The sequence below is a fragment of the Scyliorhinus torazame genome, chromosome 5 (assembly GCF_047496885.1).
Source record: "Scyliorhinus torazame isolate Kashiwa2021f chromosome 5, sScyTor2.1, whole genome shotgun sequence".
NCBI lineage: Eukaryota > Metazoa > Chordata > Chondrichthyes > Carcharhiniformes > Scyliorhinidae > Scyliorhinus > Scyliorhinus torazame.
In genome coordinates, this window is record NC_092711.1 from 111,552,921 (window position 1) to 111,576,504 (window position 23,584).

The following is a 23,584-nucleotide window of genomic DNA, read 5'->3' on the forward strand; positions in this document are numbered from 1 at the left end:
GTTTCTGTACAGCTCACTCCGTGCTCTGTGTCACTGTGTGTGTAATCCTCACCATGTTCAGGTTTTTGTACAGCTCTCTCCGTGCTCTGTATCACTGTGTGTGTAATCCTCACCATGTTCAGGTTTCTGTACAGCTCTCTCCGTGCTCAGTATCACTGTGTGTGTAATCCTCACCATGTTCAGGTTTTTGTACAGCTCTTTCCGTGCTCTGTATCACTGTGCTGCGCGGCGGCTCAGATCACAGTAATACACAGCAGAGTCGCTCTGTTGAAGTTTGGAGATCTTTAACCGGCTGATTCTCTTGGCAGTATCAATAGAAGCAGAAATTCTCCCACCGGCAGCGTTTCCTTTATTCTCCTGTCCTGAAGTGTGTCTCTGAAGCAAGTATTCCGGAGCCTGTCCTGAGGACTGACGGTACCAGTGTGCTGTGTACTGACAGAACCCTGAATATTCCCAGTTCAAAGTAACCGTGTCACCTGGAGCAGAGGTTTGGAGAGGCGGGTTCTTGGACACCAAGGGACAGGAATCTGGCGGATTAAAAAAACGACATTTGTTTTATTCGGAGAGCCATTATTTGTCAATCACGTGAATAGCTCCGTTGTTTATAGCATTGTTTTTATTTTAATTCTGCTTGAACTGTATGAACTTTTATGTCAACACGAACCAGTGAGGGATGAGTGGTTATTATCTTTCCCGCCACAAGCTCGAAAGTTCCGCCATGCATTGACGGAATGAGTGGTGGGAGCTGATTCCACAAAGGTTTATAATCTGGCAATCGTCAATGACCGGGATAGGAAAATGCAGATTCATGGGAAAATTAAATGGTTCATGGGAAGAATTGTATTTCATTGTCAAAAGGGCAGCATCTGCCCGTGGTGCCTACTGCATTCCTCACTTCTGAATGGTTTTACCGTGGGTGTGACATTTCTGCTCCTATTTTCCTTGCTGAGGGACAGACGCGAGGGAACATTTTCATATCAGTGAGACAATCTGTTTCCTGATATAACTGGCCGAGTGTAACCGAACTGCATTTATCACTTAGCGCAGCAAGATCCAACAGAAAATGATTGCGATTCATTGGCTATGGATACAAACCGACGTTGGACATCCGTAGTTATATGTCAATCACTGACTGCAATTTATAACTTCCCGGAGTGTCTGATTGCCTTTTACTCTATTTGTCTATTTTCTTCAATCAATAATATTTTTCTCCGTTTCTCTTTAAATTGAACCATTTACTGTTAGTTTCATTTTATTTCTACATTTACTTTGCGCTGTCTGTGCTTTTCGTGATCGTGGGAACTTGTCCCAAAGTCTCTCAGTTGTCGGCTGGGTTCAGTCTGTTCAGTTTCCGCAGTGGGTTTACTGTTACTCACTGGCAACTGCCTCTTCCGGCTCTCTGACAATTACAATTCTTTCTCTTTATTAACTGATTCTTTCCCGGGTTCTCTGAGCGGACTTTTCTGTAAGTTTTACATTGTGTATAATTTACTGGAGAGGAATGAACGATTTGGCCCAACTGATTTATGTCTATGCATACTCCAGGTCAGCCTAACCCGCCCGAAATCGAGTTGGCCATTTCCATCCAGCACCTTGTTTCGCTCCATTCTGTTTCCCTTCCTTTATTTTCAATCCTACCCATTTCTGAACCAATAGTCTCTGCGCCAACCACTCAATGTGGCAGCGAATTGTATATCCTGCTGTCTCTGAGTTGAAATATCTGTTTTCAATTTGTGTCTGTTTTCTGTTAATGACTATTACATGTTCACCGTCCCTTCCTCTGGAAAAACGCACAAATCGCCATTTATATTTATGTTCATAATTTAATTTATGTATCAATCCTCCTCGTGATTCTCCATCCTTCGGTGAAAATGGACCCAACATGTTGAATCTTTCCAGAGAGATTTGCATTGTTGCTGATTTCCGTCCTCAGAACTGCAAGATTCAAACGAGATCTCCTTTCAAAGTTGACCCGCAATTCATTTATATCATCGCTGATCCCCTACCTCAACAACTAGTCCCCCATTGTCGCCATTACCTTTGATACTTTTGTATCTAATCATCTATTGAACACTTCTATGAATAAACTCACATCTGAGAATCCAGAACTCTCTGAGGAACAGAAATCAAAGATTCACAAGAATTGATTAACTAAAGAAATGTATCCTCTTCTTTACTCTACTGCCGAAACACATATTCTGAAACTGGAATCCCAAGTTATAACCTAAACAGCGTGGATACACTTACCCAGTATCTGCTCTGCCAAGCCCCTTGAACACATTGTATGTTCTGGCGAAGTTACATCTCCGAGCTCTACATTACATGGAATCTCGGTCTAAAGAACTTAATTTCAACTCACAGTAATGTATCTCAGGAATATTTGTTAAATTTCCTCCCAAGCATGGAGATCGTTTCTGAACTGAGGAGACTGAATCCTATGCAGCATTCCAGACCGTAGTCCATTTCAGTCCTTTCATCTCCAAACCCGATAATGCACCCGTGTATCTGGCTGTATTCAGAGATCAGCCAATCTTCCTTTCCCCTCCATTAATTATATATTGCTGGTTCTAAATTAACATTCCCCCAGCTTATAATTGTCCTCTATGTTACCGTTCTCCTTTATTATTTTAAGACATGATCCTCATTCTCTCACTGCACTGTCACTGTTTCATTTAACAATAATCAGGGATATTGATAATTACAGCATTCCCACCTTTCAAGCATCTGCATTCAAAATAGGAAGTGTCTGCATTCCCAAACTATCACATTTACATCTGATGGCGGAAAACAAGGAGCAAAGTGAATCTTATATGAAAGCAAATGAAATAAATGGCTGGTACAACGTAACTAATTTCAGTGACGTATTGCACATTAATAAAATTCCATCTGGAGCTGCAATAATCTTATTCTGAAGTGTGCTGTGTCACGCTCCTGCTGTCTAGGGGCAGGTATTGGACGAGCCGCTGCAGGTCTCTAACCTGGCTGTAGTCCTATTACCCCATAAGACCATAAATATGAGAATGACTAGAGCGAGGGTAGGTCCGATCAAGGACAGTAGCGGGAGATTGTGTATTGAGTCTGAAGAGATAGGAGAGGTCTTGAACGAGTACTTTTCTTCTGTATTTACAAATGAGAGGGGCGATATTGTTGGAGAGGACAGTGTGAAACAGACTGGTAAGCTCGAGGAAATACTTGTTAGGAAGGAAGATGTGTTGGGCATTTTGAAAAACTTGAGGATAGACAAGTCCCCCGGGCCTGACGGGATATACCCAAGGATTCTATGGGAAGCAAGAGATGAAATTGCAGAGCCGTTGGCAATGATCTTTTCGTCCTCACTGTCAACACGGGTGGTATCAGGGGATTGGAGAGAGGCGAATGTCGTGCCCCTGTTCAAAAAAGGGACTAGGGATAACCCTGGGAATTACAGGCCAGTTAGTCTTACCTCGGTGGTAGGCAAAGTAATGGAAAGGGTACTGAAGGATAGGATTTCTGAGCATCTGGAAAGACACTGCTTGATTAAGGATAGTCAGCACGGATTTGTGAGCGGTAGGTCTTGCCTTACAAATCTTACTGAATTCTTTGAGGAGGTGACCAAGCATGTGGATGAAGGTAAAGCAGTGGATGTAGTGTACATGGATTTTAGTAAGGCATTTGATAAGGTTCCCCATGGTAGGCTTCTGCAGAAAGTAAGGAGGCATGGGATAGTGGGAAATTTGGCCAGTTGGATAACGAACTGGCTAATCGCTGGAAGTCAGAGAGTGGTGGTGGATGGAAAATATTCAGCCTGGATCCCAGTTACCAGTGGCGTACCGCAGGGATCAGTTCTGGGTCCTCTGCTGTTTGTGATTTTCATTAATGACTTGGATGAGGGAGTTGAAGGGTGTGTCAGTAAATTTGCAGACGATACGAAGATTGGTGGAGTTGTGGCTAGTAAGGAGGGCTGTTGTCGGCTGCAAAGAGACATAGCTAGGATGCAGAGCTGGGCTGAGAAGTGGCAGATGGAGTTTAACCCTGAAAAGCGTGAGGTTGTCCATTTTGGTAGGACAAATATGAATGCGGAATACAGGGTTAACGGTAGAGTTCTTGGCAATGTGGAGGAGCAGAGAGATCGTGGGGTCTATGTCCATAGATCTTTGAAAGTTGCACTCAAGTGGATAGAGCTGTGAAGAAGGTCTACTGTGTGCTCGCGTTCATTAACAGAGGGATTGAATTTAAGAGCTGTGAGGTGATGATGCAGCTGTACAAAACTTTGGTAAGGCCACATTTGGAGTACTGTGTACAGTTCTGGTCACCTCATTTTAGGAAGGATGTCGAAGCTTTGGAAAAGATGCAAAGAAGATTTACCAGGATGTTACCTGGAATGGAGAGTAGGTCTTACGAGGAAAGGTTGAGGGTGCTAGGCCTTTTCTCATTAGAACGGAGAAGGACGAGGGGCGACTTGATAGAGGTTTATTAGATGATCAGGGGAATAGATAGAGTAGACAGTCAGAGACTTTTTCCCCGGGTGGAACAAACCATTACAAGGGGACATAAATTTAAGGTGAAAGGTGGAAGATATAGGAGGGATATCAGAGGTAGGTTCTTTACCCAGAGAGTAGTGGGGGCATGGAATGCACTGCCTGTGGAAGCAGTTGAGTCGGAAACATTAGGGACCTTCAAGCAGCTATTGGATAGGTACATGGATTACCGTAAAATGATATAGTGTAGATTTATTTGTTCTTAAGGGCAGCACGGTAGCATTGTGGATAGCACAATTGCTTCACAGCTCCAGGGTCCCAGGTTCGATTCCGGCTTGGGTCACTGTCTGTGCGGAGTCTGCACGTCCTCCCCGTGTCTGCGTGGGTTTCCTCCGGGTGCTCCGGTTTCCTCCCACAGTCCAAAGATGTGCAGGGTAGGTGGATTGGCCATGATAAATTGCCCTTAGTGTCCAGAATTGCCCTTGGTGTTGGGTGGAGGTGTTGAGTTTGGGTAGGGTGTTCTTTCCAAGAGCCAGTGCAGAGTCAGGGGGCCGAATGGCCTCCTTCTGCACTGTAAATTCAATGATAATCTATGATTAATCTAGGACAAAGGTTCGGCACAACATCGTGGGCCGAAGGGCCTGTTCTGTGCTGTATTTTCTATGTTCTATGTTAAGACAATAAGAATTAGGAGCTGAAGTTGGCCACTCGGTCCATCGAGCCTGTTCCTGCATTCAATGAGATCATGGCTAATCTAATATAATCAAAAGAACAAAGAAAAGTAGAGCACAGGAACAGCCCCTTCGGCCCTCCAAGCCGACCATGCTGCCCGTCTAAACTAAAATCGTCTACACTTCTGGGGTCCGTATCTCTCTATTCCCATCCTATTCATATATTTGTCAAGATGCCCCTTAAAGGTCACTATCCTTCCTGCTTTCACCACCTCCTCGGGCAACGAGTTCCAGGCACCCACTAACCTCTGTGTAAAAAACGTGCCTCGTACATCTCCTCTAAACCGTCCCCCCCCCCGTTACCGCCCCCCCCCCCGCCCCCCGCGCACCTTAAACCTACGCCCGCTAGTAATTGACCCCTCTACCTGGAAAAAAAGTCTCTGGCTATCCACTCTGCCTCTGTCCCTCATAATTCTGTAGACCTCTATTACGTCCCCTCAAACTCCATCGTTCCAGTGAGAACAAACGGAGTTTATTCAACCTATCTGAATAGCTAATGCCCTCCATACCAGGAAACATCCTGGGAAATCTCTTCTGCACCCTCTCGAAAGCCTCCACATCCTTCTGGTAGTGTGGCGACCAAAATTGAACACTATACTCCAAGTGTGGCCTAACAAAGGTTCTATATAGCTGCAACATGACGTGGCTATTTTTATACTCAATGCCCCGGCCAATGAAGGCAAGCATGCCGTATGCCTCTTGACTACCTTCTCTGCCTATGTTGCCACTTTTAGTGACCTGTGGACCTGTACCCAAGATCTCTCTGACTGTCAATATTCTTTAGGGTTCTACCATTCACTGTATATTTTCTACCTGTATTAGACCTTCCAAAATGCATTACGTCACATTTGTCCGGATTAAACTCCATCTGCCATCTCTCAGCCCAAGTCTCCAAAGGAAATAAATCCTGCTGTATCCCCTGACAGTCCTAATCTCTATCCGCAATTCCACCAACTTTTGTGTCGTCCGCAAACTGACTAATCAGACGCGCTACATTTTCCTCCAAATCATTTGTATATACTACGAACAGCAAAGGTCCCAGCACTGATCCCTGCGAAACACCACTAGTCACAGCCCTCCAATCAGAAAAGCACCCTTCCATTGCTACTCTCTGCCTTCTATGACCTAGCAAGTTCTGTATCCATATAGACAACATACACTGCCCTACCTGCAGCAACCATCTTGGTGACCTCCTCAAAAAAGTCAAGTTAGCGAGACACGACATCCCCTTCACAAAACCGTGCTGTCTTTCGCTCATATGTCTACTTGCTTTCAAATAGGAGTAGATCCTGTCTCGAAGAATTCTGTCCGGTAATTTCCCTACCAGTGACGTAAGGGTCAGCGGCCTGTAGTCCCCCGGATTATCCTTGCTACCCTTCTTAAACAATGGAACAACATTGGCTATTATCCAGTCCTCCGGGACATCACCGGAAGACAGTGAGGGTCCAACGATTTCTGTCAAGACCTCAGCAGTTTTCTCTCTTGCCTCCTTCAGTATTCTGGGGCAGATCCCATCATGCCCTGGGGACTTATCCACCTTAATATTTTTCATGACGATAATCCTCAACTCTACTGTCCCACCTTATACCCCTAGCGCTCGATCCCCTCATTGATTAAATATCTGCCTCTCTCAGCCTTGAACATGCTTAGCGCCAGTATTCCACAGATTCACGGCTCTCTGAGAGAACAGATTCCTCCTGATCTCTGTTTTACCTGGCGTGCTTTGACTCAGATATCATGCTCTCTGTTTCGAGACACTCGAGACACAAGAGGAAATCCTCTCAGCATCCAGCCTGTCAAGCCCCCAGAGTATCCTATATGTCTCAATACGGTTACGTCTCTTTCTTTGAAACTCCTTCATAGAAATTACCTCCAAAGACGGGATCAACCTCGTGATTTTTCTCCGGACTGTTTCAAATGTCGGTATATACATTTCCTGAAATGTTGAGTTTATTCACACGGTGCATCAATCACATTGCGCAGTTTGGAGAACGAACGGCTGCCGTGAAGAGAGCTCTAAGACCCGACGTGGTCAGCACGGGGAGCAGCATGGTAGCACAAGTGGGTAGAACTGTGGCTGCACAGCGCCAGGGTCCCAGGTTCGATTGCCTGCTGGGTCACTGTCTGTGCGGAGTCTGCACGTTCTCCCCGTGTCTGCGTGGGATTCCTCCGGGTGCTCCGGTTTCTTCCCACAGACCAAAGACGTGCTGGTTAGGTGGATTAGCCATGCTAAATTGCCTTTAGTGACCAAAAAGGTTAGGAGGGGTTATTGGGTTACGGAATTTGGTGGAAATGTGGGCTTAAGTGGGTCGGTGCAGACTCGATGGGCCGAATGGCCTCCTTCTGCACTGTATGTTCTATGTTCTTGGTGCCCAAATGGACAGACAGAGACCCCCCCTTACAGTCCAACTCCGACAGCGGAGTCCGCACTATCGACGATCGACAATCTGCTTTCATTAAAAACAGTTAGGAATGAGAGAGCCTGTGATGTTGAGCATGCACCTGATGTGCCATTAAACCGAGTAATAGTCCACATACTGTCAACCGCCGCCAACACCACCCAACCACAATTACCACTACCCCTATCCCTCTAACCTCCTGCTCCATATACAGTTTCCACAGGAAAGACCTGGACCCAACTCCAGAATCATATTCTGCTCTGAAATCAAAATCTTTTTTTTTTTTCTTTTTTTTTTTCAGCATGGAAACAGGCCCTTCGGCCCAACCAGTCCATGCCGCCCAGTTTTTACCAATAAGCTAGTCCCAGTTGCCCGCACTTGGCCCATAACCCTCTATACCCATCTTACCCATGTAACTATCTAAATGCTTTTTAAAAGACACAATTGTACCCGCCTCTACTACTACCTCTGGCAGCCCATTCCAGACACTCACTACCCTCTGAGTGAATAAATTGCCCCTCTGGGCCCTTCTGAAACTCTCCCCTCTCACCTTAAACCTATGCCCTCTAATTTTAGACTCCCCTACCTTTGGGAAAAGATGTTGACTATCTACCTTATCTATGCCCCTCATTATTTTATAGACCTCTATAAGATCACCCCTAAGCCTCCTACGCTCCAGGGAAAAAAGTCCCAGTCTATCCAGCCTCTCCTTATAACTCAAACCATCAAGTCCCGGCAACATCCTAGTAAATCTTTTCTGCACTCTTTCTAGTTTAATAATATCCTTTCTACAATAGGGCGACCAGAACTGCACACAGTATTCCAAGTGTGGCCAGACCAATGTCTTGTACAACTTCAACAAGACGTCCCAACTCCTGTATTCAATGTTCTGACCAATAAAACCAAGCATGCCGAATGCCTTCTTCACCACCCTGTCCACCTGCGACTCCACCTTCAAGGAGCTATGAACCTGTACTCCCAGATCTTTTTGTTCTATAACTCTCCCCAACGCCATACCATTAACTGAGTAGGTCCTGGCCTGATTCGATCTGCCAAAATGCATCACCTCACATTTATCTAAATTAAACTCCATCTGCCATTCGTCGGCCCACTGGCCTAATTGATCAAGATCCCGTTGCAATCCTAGATAACCTTCTTCACTATCCACTGTGCCACCAATCTTGGTGTCATCTTCAAACTTACTAACCATGCCTCCTAAATTCTCATCCAAATCATTAATATAAATCACAAATAACAGTGGACCCAGCACCGATCCGCTGGTCACAGCCTCCAGTTTGCAAAACAACCCTCTACAACCACCCTCTGTCTTCTGTCGTCCAGCCAATTTTGAATCCAATTGGCAACCTCACCCTGGATCCCGTGAGCTTTAACCTTCTGCAACAACCTACCATGCGGTACCTTGTCAAAAGCTTTGCTAAAGTCCATGTAGACAACGTCTACTGCACTGCCCTCATCTACCTTCTTGGTCACCCCCTCAAAAAACTCAATCAAATTTGTGAGACATGATTTTCCATGCACAAAGCTATGCTGACTGCCCCGAATCAGTCCTTGTCTCTCTAAATGCTTGTAGATCCTGTCTCTCAGAATATCTTCTAGCAACTTACCTACTACAGACGTTAGGCTCACCGGTCTGTAGTTCCCAGGCTTTCCCCTGCTGCCCTTCTTAAACAAGGGCACAACATTCGCCACTCTCCAATCTTCAGGCACCTCACCTGTGGCTGCCGATTATTCAAATATCTCTGTTAGGGGACCCGCAATTTCCTCCCTAGCCTCCCACAACATCCTGGGATACATTTCATCAGGTCCCGGGGATTTATCTACCTTGATGCGCTTTAAGACTTCTAGCACGTCCTCCTCTGTAATATGCACACTTCTCAAGACATCACTATTTATTTCCCTTAGTTTCCTAACATCCATGCCTTTCTCCACCGTGAATACCGATGAGAAATATTCATTCAGGATCGCACCCAACTCTTGTGGCTCTGCAAATAGATGTCTTTGTTGATCCTTAAGAGGCCCTACTCTGTCCCTAGTTACTCTTTTCCCCTTTATGTATCTGTAGAATCTCTTTGGATTCTCCTTTGCATTATTTGCCAAAGCAATTTCATGTCCCTTTTTTGCCCTCCTGATTTCCCTCTTAACTCTATTTCGAAAATCTCTATACTCTTCAAGGATCCACTTGATCCCAGTTGTTTATGTACGTCATATTCCTCCTTCTTCTTTTTGACCAGAGTCTCAATATCTCGAGTCATCCAGGGTTCCCTACTTCTACCAGCCTTGCCCTTCACTCTAAAGGGAATGTGCTTACCCTGCACCCTGGTTAACACATTTTTAAAAGCCTCCCATTTACCAGCCGTCCCTTTATCTGCCAACAGTCTCCCCCAATCTACCTCTGAAAGTTCCTGTCTGATACCATCAAAATTTGCCTTGCCCCAATTAACATAAGAACATAAGAACTAGGAGCAGGAGTAGGCCATCTGGCCCCTCGAGCCTGCTCCGCCATACAATGAGATCATGGCTGGTCTTTTGTGGACTCAGCTCCACTTTCCGGCCCGAACACCATAACCCTTAATCCCTTTATTCTTCAAAAAACTATCTATCTTTATCTTAAAAACATTTAATGAAGGAGCCTCTACTGCTTCACTGGGCAAGGAATTCCATACATTCACAACCCTTTGGGTGAAGAAGTTCCTCCTAAACTCAGTCCTAAATCTACTTCCCCTTATTTTGAGGCTATGCCCCCTAGTTCTGCTTTCACCCGCCAGTGGAAACAACCTGCCTGCATCTATCCTATCGATTCCCTTCATAATTGTATATGTTTCTATAAGATCCCCCCTCATCCTTCTAAATTCCAACGAGTACAGTCCCAGTCTACTCAACCTCTCCTCGTAATCCAACCCCTTCAGCTCTGGGATTAACCTAGTGAATCTCCTCTGCACACCCTCCAGTGCCAGTACGTTCTTTCTCAAGTAAGGAGACCAAAACTGAACACAATACTCCAGGTGTGGCCTCACTAACACCTTATACAATTGCAGCATAACCTCCCTAGTCTTAAACTCCATCCCTCTAGCAATGAAGGACAATATTCCATTTGCCTTCTTAATCACCTGTTGCACCTGAAAACCAACTTTCTGCGACTCATGCACGAGCACACCCTGGTCTCTCTGCACAGCAGCATGTTTTAATATTTTATCATTTAAATAATAATCCCTTTTGCCGTTATTCTTACCAAAATGGATAACCTCACATTTGTCAACATTGTATTCCATCTGCCAGACCCTAGCCCATTCACTTAGCCTGCCCAAATCCCTCTGCAGACTTCCAGTATCCTCTGCACTTTTTGCTTTACCACTTATCTTAGTGTCGTCTGCAAACTTGGACACATTGCCCTTGGTCCCCAACTCCAAATCATCTATGTAAATTGTGACCAGTTGTGGGCCCAACACTGATCCCTGAGGGACACCACTAGCTACTGATTGCCAACCAGAGAAACACCCATTAATCCCCACTCTTTGCTTTCTATTAATTAACCAATCCTCTATCCATGCTCCTACTTTCCCCTTAATGCCATGCATCTTTATCTTATGCAACAACCTTTTGTGTGGCACCTTGTCAAAGGCTTTCTGGAAATCCAGATATACCACATCCATTGGCTCCCCGTTATCTACCGCACTGTTAATGTCCTCAAAAGATTCCACTAAATTAGTTAGGCACGACCTGCCCTTTATGAACCCATGCTGCGTCTGTCCAATGGGACAATTTCCATCCAGGTGCCTCGCTATTTCTTCCTTGATGATAGATTCCAGCATCTTCCCTACTACCGAAGTTAAGCTCACTGGCCTATAATTACCCACTTTCTGCCTACCTCCTTTTTTAAACAGTGGTGTCACGTTTGCTAATTTCCAATCCGCCGGGACCACCCCAGAGTCTAGTGAATTTTGGTAAATTATCACTAGTGCATTTGCAATTTCCCTAGCCATCTCTTTTAGCACTCTGGGATGCATTCCATCAGAGCCAGGAGACTTGTCTACCTTTAGCCCCATTAGTTTGCCCATCACTACCTCCTTGGTGATAACAATCCTCTCAAGGTCCTCACCTGTCAAAGCCTCATTTCCATCAGTCACTGGCATGTTATTTGTGTCTTCCACTGTGAAGACCGACCCAAAAAACCTGTTCAGTTCCTCAGCCATTTTCTCATCTCCCATTATTAAATCTCCCTTCTCATCCTCGAAAGGACCAATATTTACCTTAGCCACGCTTTTTTGTTTTATGTATTTGTAGAAACTTTTACTATCTGTTTTTATATTCTGAGCAAGTTTACTCTCATAATCTATCTTACTCTTCTTTATAGCTTTTTTAGTAGCTTTCTGTTGCCCCCCTAAAGATTTCCCAGTCCTCTAGTCTCCCACTGATCTTTGCTACTTTGTATGTTGTTTCCTTCAATTTGATACTCTCCCTTATTTCCTTAGATATCCACGGTCGATTGTCCCTCTTTTTACCGTCCTTCCTTTTTGTTGGTATAAACCTTTGCTGGGCACTGTGAAAAATCACTTGGAAGGTTCTCCACTGTTCCTCAACTGTTTCACCATAAAGTCTTTGCTCCCAGTCTACCTTAGCTAGTTCTTCTCTCATCCCATTGTAATCTCCTTTTTTTAAGCACAAAACACTAGTGCTTGATTTTACCTTCTCACCTTCCATCTATATTTTAAATTCCACCATATTGTGATCGCTCCTTCCGAGAGGATCCGTAACTATGAGATCCTGAATCAATCCTGTCTCATTACACAGGACCAGATCTAGGACCGCTTGTTCCCTCATAGGTTCCATTACATACTGTTCGAGGAAACTATCGCGGATACATTCTATAAACTCCTCCTCAAGGCTGCTTTGACCGACCTGGTTAAACCAATCAACATGTAGATTAAAATCCCCCATGATAACTGCTGTACCATTTCTACATGCATCTGTTATTTCTTTGTTTATTGCCTGCCCCACCATAATGTTACTATTTGGTGGCCTATAGATTACTCCTATCAGTGACTTTTTCGCCTTACTATTCCTGATTTCCACCCAAATGGATTCAACGTTAGCCTCCATAACACCGATGTCATCCCTTACTGTTGCCCGGATGTCATCCTTAAATAACAGAGCTACACCACCTCCCTTACCATCCACTCTGTCTTTCCGAAAAGTTTGATACCCTCGGATATTTAACTCCCAGTCGTGACCATCCTTTAACCATGTTTCAGTAATGGCCACTAAATCATAGTCATTCACGATGATTTGCGCCATCAACTCATTTACCTTATTCCGAATACTATGAGCATTCAGGTAAAGTACACTTATGTTGGCTTTTTTTACCTCTGTTCTGAATCTTAACACCTCGATCAGTAACCTCTCCTAAGTTATATTTCCTCTTAACCTTTCTCCTAATTTTCCTTGTCGTCGAACCCACATCTTCCTGTAACAACCTGCCGCATCGCTTACCATTAATGTTTTCACTTCCCATTTTATTTCTTTTAGTATTCCTGGTCCTATTCACTGAGCTCCCCTCAGTCACTGTACCTTGTACTGTCGCCCTTTTTGATTTTTGACAATGGCTTCTCTGCCTTACACTTTCCCCCTTACTGCCTTTTATTTCTGTCCCTGTTTTACTACTTTCCAACTTCCTGCATCGGTTCCCATCCCCCTGCCACATTAGTTTAAACTCTCCCCAACAGCTCTAGCAAACACCCCCCCCCCCCCTAGGACATCGGTTCCAGTCCTGCCCAGGTGCAGACGGTCCGGTTTGTACTGGTCCCACCTCCCCCAGAATCGGTTCCAATGTCCCAGGAGTTTGAATCCCTCCCTCTTGCACCATCTCTCGAGCCACGTAATCATCCTCTCTATCCTGACATTCCTACTCTGACTAGCTCGTGGCACTGGTAGCAATCCTGAGATTACTACCTTTGAGGTCCTACTTTTTAGTTTAACTCCTAGCTCCCTAAATTCAGCTTGTAGGACCGCGTCCCGTTTTTTACCTATATCGTTGGTGCCTACGTGCACCACGACAGCTGGCTGTTCACCCTCCCCCCCCCCCCCCCCCCAGAATGTCCTGCAGCCGCTCCGAGACATCCTTGACCCTTGCACCAGGGAGGCAACATACCATCCTGGAGTCTCGATTTCGTCCGCAGAACCGCCTGTCTATTCCCCTTACAATTGAGTCCCCTGTCACTATAGCCCTGCCATTCTTCTTCCTGCCCAGCTGCGCAGCAGAGCCAGCCACGGTGCCATGAACCTGGCTGCTGCCGCCTTCCCCTGGTGAGCCATCTCCCTCAACAGTATCCAAAGCGGTATATCTGTTTTCCAGGGAGATGACTGCAGAGGACACCTGCACTGCCTTCCTACTCTTGCTGTCTTTTGATCACCCATTTACTATCTCCCTCAGTACCTTTCACCTGCGGTGTGACCAACTCGCTAAACATGCTATCCACGACGTCCTCAGCATCGCGGACGCTCCAAAGTGAGTCCATCCGCAACTCCAGAGCCATCAAGCGGTCTAACAGGAGCTGCAACTGGACACACTTCCTGCACGTGAAGGAGCCAGGGACAGTGGACGTGGAATTTTAACTCTTGGGCCAGACCTATCATTCTCCATAGCTATCTTAAAACTAATGGAGTTATGGTCACTTGTCCCAAAGTGATCCCTCACTAACACTTCTGTCACTTGCCCTTCCTTATTTCCCAAGACGAGGTCAAGTTGTGCACCCTCTCTAGTCGGTCCATCTACATACTGAATGAGAAATTCCTCCTGAATACACTCAACAAATTTCCCTCGATCCAAGCCCCTAATGCTATGGCTGTCCCAGTCAATGTTGGGAAAGTTAAAGTCCCCTACTATTACCACCCTATTTTTCTTGCAGCTATCTGCAATCTCCTTACATATTTGCTCCTCAATTTCCCGCTGACTATTTGGGAGCCTGTAGTACAGTCCTATCAAGGTGATCTCTCCCTTCTTATTTTTCAGTTCCACCCATATAGACTCAGTGGGCGAACCCTCGGATATATCCCCTCTAAGTACTGCCGTAATGTTCTCCCTAATCAAAAACGCCACTCCCCCTCCTCTCTTACCTCCTGTTCTATCCTTTCTATAGCATCTGTACCCCGGAACATTGAGCTGCCAGTCCTGCCCCTCCCTTAGCCATGTTTCAGTCATAGCTATAATATCCCAGTCCCATGTGCCCATCCATGCCCTGAGTTCATCCGCTTTGCCCGTCAGGCCCCTTGCATTGAAATAAATGCAGTTTAATGTAGACTTTCCTTGCTCTCTGCCCTGCTTTCTCTGGTCATGCTTTACACATTCTCCCTTCCTGCCTTTTGTTTCCGTCCCCACTGACTTCCTACATCGGTTCCCACCCCCCTGCCACATTAGTTTAAACCCTCCCCAACTGCACTAGCAAACACACCCCCGAGAACATTGGTTCCGGTCCCACCCAGATGCAGACCGTCCGATTTGTACAGGTCCCACCTCCCCCAGAACCGGTCCCAATGTCCCAGGAATTTGAAACCCTCCCTCTTGCACCATCTCTCAAGCCACGTATTCATCCTAGCTATCCTGTCATTCCTACTCTGACTATCACGTGGCACTGGTAGCAATCCTGAGATTACTACCTTTGAGGTCCTACTTTTTAGTTTAACTCCAAACTCCCTAAATTCAGCTTGTAGGACCTCATCCCGTTTTTTACCTATATCGTTGGTGCCTATATGCACCACGACAGCTGGCTGTTCACCCTCCCCCTCCAGAATGCCCTGCAGCCGCTCCGAGACATCCTTGACCCTTGCACCAGGGAGGCAACATACCAACCTGGATTCTCGTTTGCGTCCGCAGAAACGCCTGTCTATTCCCCTTACAATTGAATCCCCTATCACTATAGCTCTGCCACTCTTTTTCCCGCCCTTCTGTGCAGCAGAGCCAGCCACGGTGCCATGAACCTGGCTGCTGCCACCTTCCCCTGGTGAGCCATCTCCCCCAACAGTTTCCAAAACGGTAAATCTGCACGGCCTTCCTACTCTTCCTCTGTCTGTTGGTCACCCATTCCCTATCTGCCTCAGTAATTTTAATCTGCGGTGTGACCAACTCACTGGATGTGCTATCCACAACTTCCTCAGCATCGCGGATGCTCCAGGATTCCTCAGCATCGCGGATGATCTGCAGCCAATAATATTACTTATAACGCAGATGAGCTCCAGTTTCAATCGGTTTTAAGAAATACAGATCATAATTATAAATTGAACATTCACCGATACACTCTGTAACACAGCGGGGTTTGGAGACACTTACCGGCTGTGACAGTCACCACCGTCCCAGATCCCTCTGCAGAAGCATCGTACCACGTATTACACAGTGACACGGTTCTCAGACTCCCCGGTACAATAACCACTGACACCTCAACCAGCAGGAAAATGATCACCAGTCATTCGAAGCTGCCCAATGATTCGGAGGTTTGAAATACATAAACAACACCCAACGTTTCAAAGACTTTGTTGATTTAAACCGTTCTCTGTGAGGCCCTGAGCTGTGACTAAATTGTACGAGGCAGGAAATATTCGCTTCATATAAACCAAGAAAAATGGAAAAGAAAGATGAAAATGGTGGAAATTACAATGAAACGTAACCAGGTTACAGCCACAATAACATCAGCCCGAAAATTCGCTGCCAGGCCGGACGAATTGCTATTTGCTTTGTACGGAGGAAATTGTCCAGATCTCTGTCACTGTGAATATCCCAAAGTAGCACCGTATGGCAAGTCAATATAAAAACCCCGGCTATATGGTGAACGTTGGGACATAACTTCAGCAGTGGGGACTGCGGTTCCCAATTCCATCTGTTGGAACAGGATCCAGCTGGTCTGAGGGTTCGTCACTGAGATCAGTTATTCCCAATCTCCATTCACTGACCCTAATTCCGGGAAAAGCATCAACATCCGCACACACTCGGCGTTTATAAAACTCAAGATGTCACCGGTAATGATCCAGTCTCATTATAAACCAGAGCATTGGATAGACAGTGTGAGGCGGAACTGTGGGGGTTTCAGGGCAGATTAACTCCGCTTTTACGTTTATTTACGTGATAATCCGCAGTGAGGGATTTTGTATCGCGGGAAGCCGAGAACCATCACTGTGTGCTCCAGTATTGGTACTGAGCTTTACAGTAATAGGTGGCGCTGTCTTCAACTCTCACATCCCGAATTTCCAGCCAAAATGTCCTTGCTGCTTCATTCACCGTCACAACAAACCTCCCTCCGCTGGAGATCCGCTCCCGCTGTGTGCCGGGCTGGGTTTGTCTGAAGAAATCCCCGCTCTTCAATTTAACAGTATAGCCTCCACTATCTAAAACACAGGAGATGGTGAGAGACTGGCACTCCTCCCTGGTCACCGCTGCCGGGCTCTGTGTCACTGACTGACTCAAACATCCTGGAAATTAAACAGAGACAGTTTAATGGACCATCATAGCCAGAAACACAAATCAGGGCTAAAACCCCAGACAGGGTATGTAATTAGAATGGACTCGGGCAGCTTTATATTAAATCCACACAATGTGGGTTAGTTTGATCGGTACTCACCGGGTAAACAGACACACAGGGTGAAAACAAGGAGGCTTCCCATCGTTCTGCTGCCTGGAGCTGATAGTTTAGATGACGGGGATCTGGAGACTGCAGACCTGGACTGCTCTGGAGCACTGTTCCTCAGAGCTGAATTGAAATTAAATTACGCCCTCATATCGGCAAATTAGGCCACGCCCACAGTCCACCTCACAACAGAACTTGAGTATTTAAGGGGAACAGCCGGTTGTGAACACTCAGTCGAAGGTCCACAGCTCCTGCTACCAGGGAGCCTCCAGTTTCCTGTCGCTTCATTGGATTTGTCAGCTGCGGTTGAAACGGAGCTCAAACTGGGCGCCAAGGTAGCACAGTGGTTAGCACTGTTGCTTCACAGCGCCAGGGTCCAGGGGTCGATTTGTGACTTGGGTCACTGTCTGTGCAGGGACTGCCCGTTCTCCCCGTGTCTGTGTGGGTTTCCTCCGGGTGCTCCGGTTTCCTCCCACAAGTCCCGAAAGACGTGCTGTTAGATGAATTGGACATTCTGAATTCTCCCTCTGTATACCCGAACAGGCGACGGAATGTGGCGACTAGGGGATTTTCACAGTAACTTCATTGCAGTGTTAATGTAAGCCTACTTGCGACAATAATAAAGATTATTATGATTATTATAAAAATCCCCTCCCACCTCAGTCTATTGAACAGGGGGGTTGAGGACGTGTTGTTTTGTCACTGGAGGCTCCCGCCCCTATCCCTTAGTGCAGTGAGTTGGGAGATCGGTCCATGTGATTTTGTTGGGTAGTCGTATTTCCACTATTATTGCAATGGTGCCGGTAATACCTTTAACAAACCCTGAACGGGTTCACGGAGCCTCGGTTAAGTGACTGATCAGAATGCCGGAGCCTCAGAACCAGCAGCTTCCTTCAATCCAGAAACTGATGATCAGGTTACAATATGATACAGACCACTGATAATATCTAGGTAGATATTTATAATATACATGATGATTACTGCACCATCGCCGTCTATGTTTTATAATACCAACAATGCTTCAATTTAGTAATGATTACTTTCCAGTTCTGTCATATTCAGAATGCTCATTTGTAGTGACAGAGAATGGACAAATATTCAGAAGGGCAATGCACACTGTGGGATCGGGTTAGGGGCTTGGAAGAATGAGGACAGACAATATAAAGTGAATGCTGCAAGTTGTAAGGCACTGTGGAAAGAGCGAGAGAGGTGATGTGACGGGAGGAAAGGTTGAGACTTCTGTTAAATGCATTTTAGGTTATTGGCTTGATCAACAGGAAGCGTGTATCGAAGGTGAAACTGTTGAAGGTAACTATGCATTTGTATACCGTTGATAATATCTCGGCTAGATTAATGTTCAAATCTGGTCTACACATCTGAGAATGATTTGAGGGTCTCAGAAAGGGTGCGGGTCAGAATCATTAAAATGGAACTAATGAAGAAATGCTTCCGCTTTGTGCAAAGATTGGGGAATGTGATCCTGTTCTCTGTAAAACAGGGAAGTCTGAGCGAATATTTGGTTGATATTAGACCACAAGACCATAAGACATAGGAGCAGAATTAGGCCACTCGGCCCATCGAGTCTGCTCTGCTGTCAACAATTCCGGTTGAATAAATAAGGAAATATTGCCTCTAGTGGCAGAAGGTTCAGTCACCAGAGGATTTTCATTTGAAGGATTGGCATCTGCCAAAGAACCAGACAAGTTGCGCATGTATTTCTTTTACAATGTGGGTGTTTCTGACGTGTTCACTGACTAAAAGGCTGGTGGAAGCGGATTTAAAAGTAAAAAAAGGAATAGGATAACGTCCTGAAATTGAACCTTTAGCAAGGCAGCGGAACGGAGCAGTGGAGTGAGAGTAATTTAGTAGTTCTGCTCAGAGGTCAGATAGGCACCTTGTGCTGAATGATCTGATTGTAGGAATGAATGATGCGGGAATGGAACAGGAAGTTCTTGATGATTCCAGTATCCAAATATTTACCTATTTCCTGTGCAGTTACTTTTCGAAGGTTTGTGTTAATCTAATGCAATTGAGCAACTTATGGCGTGGGTAACATATTTGGAGAAAGAAGGCATGACTTTACCGAGTTCATAGTCCAGAGACAACTACCAAGATCTGGCACTGTCCAAGGACGGAGGAGGCTGTGTTTTAATCAGATGAGTTCTGAAGGAGAAGCAGAGAAAGCAATTTTTTTTAACACACCGAGTATCTGATCGTTTGAGTGAAACATACAGATAAAGCAGAGAGTTGGGCGCACATTGCTTAAAGACCATAAGACCATAGGGGCTGGTTTACCACACGGGGGCTAAACAGCTGACTTGTAATACAGAACAAGGCCGGCAGCACGGGTTCAATTCCCGTACCGGGCTCCCAAACAGCCGCCGGAATGTGGCGACTAGGGGCTTTTCACAGTAACTTCATTGAAACCTATTTGTGACAATAAGCGGTTATTATCATCATCATCATAAGACATAGAAGCAGAATTAGGCCACTAGACCCATTAATCATGGCTGATATTTCTCTCATCACCATTCTCCTGCCTAGTCCCCATAACCCCTGATACCCTTTTTAATCAAGAACCTATCTATCTCTGTCTTAAAGACACGCAGTGATTTGGCCTCTACAGCTGTCTGCGACAAAGTATCCCATAGATTCACCACTCTCTGGCTGAAGAAATTCCTCCTCATCTCTGTTTTAAAGGATCGTCCCTTTAGTCGGAGATTGTGTCCACTGATTCTAGTTTTTCCTACAAGTGGAAACATCCTCTCCATGTCCACTCTATCCAGGCTTCATAGTATCCTGTAAGTTTCAATAAGATTCCCCCCTCATCCTTCTAAATTCCAACGAGTACAGACCAGGATTCTCAACCGTTTCTCATACGACAAGCTTTTCACTTCAGGAATCCTTCTTGTGAACCTCCTCTGGACCCTTTCCAAGGCCATCACACATGTCCTGAGGTACGGGGCCCAACACTGCCTAAAATACTCCAATTTGAGTCTGACCAGAGCCTTCTACAGCCTCAGAAGTACATCCCTGGTCTTCGATTCTAACCCTCTTGGCACGAATGCAGCATTGTATTTGGCTTCCTAACTGCCGACTGAACCTGCACGTTGACCTTGATAGAATCGTGAACAAGGACATCCAAGTCCCTTTGTGTTTCTGGTTTCAGAAGCATTTCCCCATTTAGAAAATATTCTATGTCTAAATTCCTCCTTCCAAACTGCATAACCTCACACGTTTCCACATTGCATTTCATCTGCCACTTCATTGCCCATTCACCTAGCCGTTCCAAATCCATCTGCAGCCCACTTGCTTCCTCAATACTATCGTTGTATCATCTGCACACCTAGCAACAGTGCCTTCAGTTCCTTCTTCCAGATCATTAATGTATATTCTGAAAAGTTGTGATTCCAGCACGGACCCCTGATGCACACCACTAGTCACCGGCTCCCATTCTGAAAAAGACCCCTTTATCCCAACTCTCTGCCTTCTGCCAGTCAGCCAATCCTCTATCCATGCCAATGTCTTTATCTTAACACCATGGGCTCTTAACACTTTGAACAATCTCCCAGGCGGCACCTTGTTAAAGGCCTTCTGAAATCTAAATAAATCACGTCCACTGATTCTCCTTTGCCGCAGTTCCTTGTTACCTCCTCAAAGAGCTCCCACAGATTTGTCAGACATGACCACCCTTTGACAAAGCCGTGCTGACTCATTCCTATTTTACCATGCACTTACAAGTACTCGGTGATCTCATCTTCAACAACAGACTCTAAAATCTTACCAACGACCAAAGTCAGGCTAACCGGCATATAATTTCCCGTCTTCTGCCTCCCATCCTTTTTAAAAACGTTTTAAAATTTAGAGTGCCAAATCCATTTTTTCCAATTAAGGGGCAATTTTAGCGTGTTCAGTCCACCTACCCTGAACATCTTTGTGTTGTGGGGATAACCCCACGTAAACACGGTGAGAATGTGCAAACACCACACGGACAGTGACCCAGAGCCTGCAGAAGAGAAGGTGGAATTGATCCTGTGCAGCACTTCGATCCGCATCTTCCCCCTATCTCCAAGCCTATTTCCTCCCCCCATTTATGCTGCGTTTTATCCAGTGGCATCCTGACCTCTTGTAAAGGTCGCCCATATATTTCACCACATGTGCGTCCTCCTAGTTTGACACGTTTTAGCATCCTGTCCAGTAGGGTGTGTCCGGGTAGCTGGGGTCTCTTTGTGGAGAAACACCCGCTGCTGCAGCTATCGAAGTTCCTTCCCTTTCGGGAGTTAGAACTTCTGGAAATTTCGCCAATCTATCTAATGTAAGTTATGAATTAGTAAATTAAGAAAATAGAATTTTATTATCGTCAAGTCAAGTATGGGGTCTACTGCAATTTTCCATCACTTCCATAAGTCATCACATACTCGAGATATATATCAGAAACTTCCCGTGATGGTGAGATGAAGCCTTGCTAACAAAGCAGCGTATGGTTGATTGCTGCTCCTTATATTCGATCTGATTTATTTGCATTTTCACCTGGAAACCCAGGGATTGCAGGTTCAACTTTCTAATAGAATGACCACTGCGACGTTATGTTGTAACTAAGAAAATTAGGAGAATTGTTTATCAATGCATGATACCGCTCGTAAAAAGTCTATACCCTAATCATGTGCTTGAGTTCACCTTAAAATCTTAATTGAGAAACATTCAATTATTAGTACTCTTTCAGAATATTTGTAAAGATTTGAGGTGTATTGATGTTAGACTGTGCTGTAATCTGAATATTATTTGCACGTTTTCCCGTTTTCTGCATGGATCTCCTACGAGTGCTCCTGTTTTTCGCACAGCCCAGAAATGTGCAGATTAACTGGATTAGCCATGATCAATACGCGAGGTTATGATTATAAGGTGGGCGAGTGGGCCGAGGACTCCAGTTCTTTCGCAGGGTGGGTACGAACTCGATGGACTGAATGGTCTCCTTCTGCATTGTCGGGATTCATTGGATATTGACAGCATCTTTGTGCTTGACCTGACATTGCTGACGATGACTTTAATGATCAGCATCATCGGCCTCTCTAGCAATACTACCGGCCATAGGGACATTTGTTTACCTTAACAGTGCTATACAGGACACGTTTTTCGCGTGGTAGCTAGGAGGATAAACAGTTTCATGCTATTTGTTGTTCGGCCTGCCAGGTTTGGGAAAATACATTCAAGAATACCATTCAAAATCTGAAAAAAATTGGATAAACATTTAATGTGCAAAGCTTATGCATGAAGTAAAACATTGTGTGTGTGTATTCGTTATTCCCGTGCACCAGATGAGGTTTCTGTCTTTGACTGGACATTCGTGCTCAGGGGCAACCCATACCGAACTGCTCTGAGGTCGATTAAACCGTCGACCCACTTTTTGTGGTGTTGGCCAGTTCATGTCTGCGTGACTTACAGTTAACAAACTAGTGTGAAGTCCCGAAATCCTCAAGTTTGTTTTTAAAATTATCTTCTCTCCTTTCCATGCCACTTTAGATTGTTGATCAGTCCTATTTCTATCTTTCCCGGATATTGGCAATGCAACGCGCGTGTCTACTGCTAGAACACGATCCTCAGGCGTTGGACTCAGGGAAGTTGTCAGGTCTAAGGCCTTTGGGTCAAAGGTTGAACTGAAACCTCAACAGCCCATTTAGAGAGATGTTTGATCATTTTCGGCAGTCAGCTATGAAAGGAGCCAGACAGACACGAAACGTTGACTCTATTTATTTATTCGCAGATTCTATCTGGCCTGCTGAGATTAATTATACAGCATTTTTTGTTGTAAATACAATTGCAAGGTGAGATTCTGCCATATCCCACCCTCAAAACATGCCGCTTGCTAAACACACAAAGGCGGACCGACAGATTATTACTGTGGGGCAATGAGGGAGGCAGGCATTATCAACAGAAACAACTGAAAATCCCTCACCAACCCGGTAGGCCACTGAACAACACACAAATAAGCTGACTTCACGTCAGACTTCCAGACTCGGCGGAACAACACGAGACCGCAGGACCCTTTATACGCCTGTCACTTATTCACAGAACGCACACTCAGAGAGAAACAGGGCACCCTGCGACCCATCGGGGATACGCGTCACACCGTCATTTGCAAACCAGCACTACCCCCTAAAGTATTTCAGTCCAGCTCTGAGGCCCACTCTCCCAGAGCAGTCTCCATCTCCTCGTCATATATACCATCAGCTCCAAGCAGCAGAGCGATGGAAATCCTCCTTGTTTTCATTCTGTGTGTCGTCTTACCCCGTGAATACGATAAGACTGTCCCATGTTTCGTGGATTTAATCTAAAGCTGCCCGAGTCCATCCCAATTACAGACACTGTCT

The 23,584-nt window shown here is 45.4% G+C and overlaps 1 pseudogene; it reads right to left on the reverse strand.

Moving 5' to 3' along the window:
• Positions 1-213: 213 nt before the first annotated feature.
• On the reverse strand, positions 214-23,528 carry LOC140417865 (uncharacterized; annotated as a pseudogene).
• Positions 23,529-23,584: the final 56 nt, after the last annotated feature.